The sequence below is a fragment of the Procambarus clarkii genome, chromosome 47 (assembly GCF_040958095.1).
Source record: "Procambarus clarkii isolate CNS0578487 chromosome 47, FALCON_Pclarkii_2.0, whole genome shotgun sequence".
Taxonomy (NCBI): domain Eukaryota; kingdom Metazoa; phylum Arthropoda; class Malacostraca; order Decapoda; family Cambaridae; genus Procambarus; species Procambarus clarkii.
The window spans coordinates 16,808,796-16,814,646 of record NC_091196.1 but is presented as its reverse complement, the minus strand read 5'-3'; positions in this window follow the sequence as shown (position 1 = coordinate 16,814,646).

Here is a 5,851-nt window from a genome sequence, read left to right as displayed (position 1 = left end):
CACACTGCTCCATACTCTCTCCCTCTCACCCACACTGCTCCATACTCTCTCCCTCACCCACACTGCTCCATAATCTCCCCCTCACCCACACTGCTCCATACTCTCCCCCTCACTCACACTGCTCCATACTCTCTCCGTCTCACCCACACTGCTCCATACTCTCCCCCTCACCCACACTGCTCCATACTCTCTCCCTCACCCACACTGCTCCATACTCTCTCCCCTCACCCACACTGCTCCATACTCTCTCCCTCACCCACACTGCTCCATACTCTCCCCCTCACTCACACTGCTCCATACTCTCTCCGTCTCACCCACACTGCTCCATACTCTCCCCCTCACCCACACTGCTCCATACTCTCTCCCTCACCCACACTGCCCCACACTCTCTCCCCTCACCCACACTGCTCCATACTCTCTCCCTCACCCACACTGCTCCATACTCTCTCCCTCACCCACACTGCTCCATACTCTCTCTCTCACCCACACTGCTCCATACTCTCTCTCTCACCCACACTGCTCCATACTGTCCCTCACCCACACTGCTCCATACTCTCTCCCTCACTCACACTGCTCCATACTCTCTCTCTCACCCACACTGCTCCATACTCTCTCTCTCACCCACACTGCTCCATACTCTCTCCCTCACCCACACTGCTCCATACTCTCCCACTCACCCACACTGCTCCATACTCTCTCACCCACACTGCTCCATACTCTCCCCTGACCCACACTGCTCCATACTCTCCCTCACCCACACTGCTCCATACTCTCTCCCTCTCACCCACACTGCTCCATACTCTCTCTCTCACCCACACTGCTCCATACTCTCTCTCTCACTCACACTGCTCCATACTCTCCCCTGACCCACACTGCTCCATACTCTCTCCCTCTCACCCACACTGCTCCATACTCTCTCTCTCACCCACACTGCTCCATACTCTCTCTCTCACCCACACTGCTCCATACTCTCTCTCTCACCCACACTGCTCCATACTCTCTCCCTCTCACCCACACTGCTCCATACTCTCTCTCTCACCCACACTGCTCCACCTTCTCTTTGTGTTCGAGCACCAATCATCGCTGGCAAACACTCGTAGCTCGACTCCAATTGGTCGAGGTGGATAACTGAGTGAAAACTCTGTGCTCCTTGTGAAGCAAGAAAGGAATATTTTTCCCCTTGAAGACAGCCAATCATGATCAAGTAAATAGACAATTGCTACGTTGTAATTGGCTGGGGGGTGATAAGGGTCGATATCCGTTCTTGGTTTCTGCTATCCTTAACTATATCTACCTGATGGGTCAATATGGAGGTGGTTCAGAGGGTTCAGAATCCTGGGTGACTGTGGTGTGGGACCCATCAGGTGATTAGCCTCGTCTGATGGCTTGTTGGGTCGTTTGGCGCGTTTTTTGCTGCCCTTGGATTGGTCGGGACGGTTTAGAGACCTCACTTGTTGCTAGTCTGTGGGGGATCCCAGCCGGTCCCAGTAGTTAGGGACCATTGCTTTCTTTCTTGTGTTATATCCCAGCTCCTTGTCCTCGTATCCCAGCTGCTTGTCCTCGTATCCCAGCTGCTTGTCTTCGTATCCCAGCTGCTTGTCCTCGTATCCCAGCTGCTTGTCCTCGTATCCCAGCTCCTTTTCCTCATATCCCAGCTGCTTGTCTTCGTATCCCAGCTGCTTGTCCTCGTATCCCAGCTGTTTGTCTTCGTATCCCAGCTGCTTGTCCTCGTATCCCAGCTGCTTGTCCTCGTATCCCAGCTCCTTGTCCTCATATCCCAGCTGCTTGTCCTCGTATCCCAGCTCCTTTTCCTCATATCCCAGCTCCTTATCCTCATATCCCAGCTCTTTGTCCTCATATCCCAGCTCTTTGTCCTCATATCCCAGTTCCTTGTCCTCATATCCCAGCTTCTTGTCCTCATATCCAAGCTCCTTGTCCTCATATCCCAGCTCCTTGCCTCACATATCCCAGCTCCTTGTCCTCATATCACAGCTCTTTGTCCTCATATCCCAGCTGCTTGTCCTCGTATCCCAGCTGCTTGTCCTCGTATCCCAGCTGCTTGTCCTCGCATCCCAGCTGCTTGTCCTCATATCCCAGCTCCTTGTCCTCACATCCCAGCTCCTTGTCCCCGTATCCCAGCTCCTTGTCCTCATATCCCAGCTCCTTGTCCTCATATCCCAGCTCTTTGTCCTCATATCCCAGCTCTTTGTCCTCATATCCCAGTTCCTTGTCCTCATATCCTAGCTCCTTGTCCTCATATCCCAGCTCCTTGTCCTCATATCCCAGCTCCTTGTCTCACATATCCCAGCTCCTTGTCCTCATATCACAGCTCATTGTTCTCATATCCCAGCTCCTTGTCCTCGTATCACAGCTCCTTGTCCTCATATCCCAGCTGCTTGTCCTCGTATCCCAGCTGCTTGTCCTCGTATCCCAGCTGCTTGTCCTCGTATCCCAGCTCCTTGTCCTCATATCCCAGCTGCTTGTCCTCGTATCCCAGCTCCTTTTCCTCATATCCCAGCTCCTTATCCTCATATCCCAGCTCTTTGTCCTCATATCCCAGCTCTTTGTCCTCATATCCCAGTTCCTTGTCCTCATATCCCAGCTTCTTGTCCCCATATCCCAGCTCCTTGTCCTCATATCCCAGCTCCTTGCCTCACATATCCCAGCTCCTTGTCCTCATATCACAGCTCATTGTCCTCATATCCCAGCTCCTTGTCCTCGTATCCCAGCTCCTTGTCCTCATATCCCAGCTGCTTGTCCTCGTATCCCAGCTGCTTGTCCTCGTATCCCAGCTGCTTGTCCTCGTATCCCAGCTGCTTGTCCTCATATCCCAGCTCCTTGTCCTCACATCCCAGCTCCTTGTCCTCATATCCCAGCTCTTTGTCCTCATATCCCAGCTCTTTGTCCTCATATCCCAGTTCCTTGTCCTCATATCCTAGCTCCTTGTCCTCATATCCCAGCTTCTTGTCCTCATATCCCAGCTCCTTGTCTCTCATATCCCAGCTCCTTGTCCTCATATCACAGCTCATTGTTCTCATATCCTAGCTCCTTGTCCTCGTATCCCAGCTCCTTGTCCTCATATCCCAGCTGCTTGTCCTCGTATCCCAGCTGCTTGTCCTCGTATCCCAGCTCCTTGTCCTCATATCCCAGCTCCTTGTCCTCGTATCCCGGCTCCTTGTCCTCGTATCTCAGCTCCTTATCCTCACATCCTAGCTCCTTGTCCTCATTTCCCAGCTCCTTGTCCTCATATCCCACTCATTGTCCTCGTATCCCAGCTCCTTGTCCTCGTATCCCAGCTGTTTGTCCTCGTATCCCAGCTCCTTGTCCTCATATCCCAGCTCCTTGTCCTCGTATCCCGGCTCCTTGTCCTCGTATCCCAGCTCCTTGTCCCACATCCCAGCTCCTTCTCCTCGTATCCCAGCTCCTTGGCCTCATTTCCCAGCTCCTTGTCCTCATATCCCACTCATTGTCCTCGTATCCCAGCTCCATGTCCTCATATCCCAACTCCTTCTCCTCGTATCCCAGCTCCTTGGCCTCATTTCCCAGCTCCTTGTCCTCATATCCCACGCATTGTCCTCGTATCCCAGCTCCATGTCCTCATATCCCAGCTCCTTGTCCTCGTATCCCAGCTCCATGTCCTCATATCCCAGCTCCTTGTCCTCGTATCCCAGCTCCATGTCCTCATATCCCAGCTCCTTGTCCTCGTATCCCAGCTCCTTGTCCTCGTATCCCAGCTCCTTGTCCTCGTATCCCAGCTCCTTGTCCTCGTATCCCAGCTCCTTGTCCTCGTATCCCAGCTCCTTGTCCTCGTATCCCAGCTCCTTGTCCTCATATCCCGGCTCCTTGTCCTCAGATCCCAGTTCTGATGCAGTTAATACATTTGATAATTGAATTCAAAATTACCTCTTGAAACAGACAGGTGTAACTGTAAGGTAAAAATATTTTTTTGGGGGAAAGCGGCACATAGACAGTGACAAAGAATTCCCAAGCTACGATAGCTCACTGAAGCTACGATAGCTCACTGGAGGTATGATAGCTCACTGAAGCTACGATAGCTTACTGAAGCTACGATAGCTCACTGAAGCTGTGATAGCTCACTGAAGCTGCGATAGCTCACTGAAGCTACGATAGCTCACTGAAGGTACGATAGCTCACTGAAGCTACGATAGCTCACTGAAACTACGATAGCTCCCTGAAGTTACAATATCTCACTGAAGCTACGATAGCTCACTGAAGCTATGACAGCTCACTGAAGCTACGATAGTTCACCGAAGCTGCGATATCTCCGGAATTTACGATAGCTTCCTGAAGCTACGATAGCTCCGAGAAGCAATGATAGCTCACTGAAGCTACGATAGCTCCCGGAAGCTACGATAGCTCACTGAAGCTACGATAGCTCACTGAAGCTACGATAACTCCCGGAAGCTAAGATATCTCTCTGAAGCTACTATAGCTCCCTGAAACAACGATAGCTCCCTGAACCTACGATATGTCACTGAAGCTACGATAACTCTCTGAAGTTACGATAGCTCACTGACACTACGATAGCTCCCAGAAGCTACGATAGTTCCCTGAAGCTACGATAGCTCCCTAAAGCTACGATAGCTCCCTGAAGGTACGATAACTGCCTGCAGAATTAAACATTAGTTCGTCCCAACTCATATTCTCCCCCAAAAAACAGCGAGTCGAATTCTTTCCTCTCTGGCACGAGCAGGAAGTCCCGGATGGAGTGACTTCGGAAGTGGCAGCCTCCGGTGCTGATGTCACATCCCCTTCACACTAAGACATCGACACGGATCCGGACCAAGGGAAGGATATCTGCGGGCGGCGTGTCCCCCCCCCCCCCCCCCTCCCCGCGGAGGAAGTCTGGCGCTGAGGGATGCTGCTCGCCACTGATGCTGCAGCAATCTCTCGGTCGGAGATAATATCTTTCATCAAAAAATTCACCCTTTGGATATTTTGACCTAATTCTTACCGGCAGTGTGGAGCCTCTACACGTGGCGCTGGGTTGTGTGTGGTTGTGAGCTGAGGACGGGTTGTGTGTAGTTGTGAGCTGAGGACGGGTTGTGAGCTGAGGACGGGTTGTGTGTAGTTGTGAGCTGAGGACGGGTTGTGTGTTGTTGTGAGCTGAGAACAGGTTGTGAGCTGAGGACGGGTTGTGTGTAGTTGTGAGCTGAGGACGGGTTGTGTGTAGTTGTGAGCTGAGGACGGGTTGTGTGTAGTTGTGAGCTGAGGACGGGTTGTGTGTAGTTGTGAGCTGAGGACGGGTTGTGTGTTGTTGTGAGCTGAGAACAGGTTGTGAGCTGAGGACGGGTTGTGTGTAGTTGTGAGCTGAGGACAGGTTGTGTGTAGCTGTGAGCTGAGGACGGGTTGTGAGCTGAGGACGGGTTGTGTGTAGTTGTGAGCTGAGGACGGGTTGTGTGTAGTTGTGAGCTGAGGACGGGTTGTGTGTAGTTGTGAGCTGAGGACGGGTTGTGTGTAGTTGTGAGCTGAGGACGGGTTGTGTGTAGTTGTGAGCTGAGGACGGGTTGTGTGTAGTTGTGAGCTGAGGACGGGTTGTGTGTAGTTGTGAGCTGAGGACGGGTTATGTGTAGTCTCAGCTCTCTCCACGAGCCCAGGAGGTCTTCAGGGTAGACTAAAAACATCACGTCACTCTCAGCTCACAACTTCAGCTAGGTCACTCTGGTCTCAGCTCACAACTTCAGCTAGGTCACTCTGGTCTCAGCTCACAACCTCAGCTAGGTCACTCTGGTCTCAGCTCACAACCTCAGCTCGCCTATTACTTGGTTACAACCCTGCCTAAGGCGCCATGCAGGTCGGGCAGAGTGCACTCACCCTTCAAAGGCAAGTG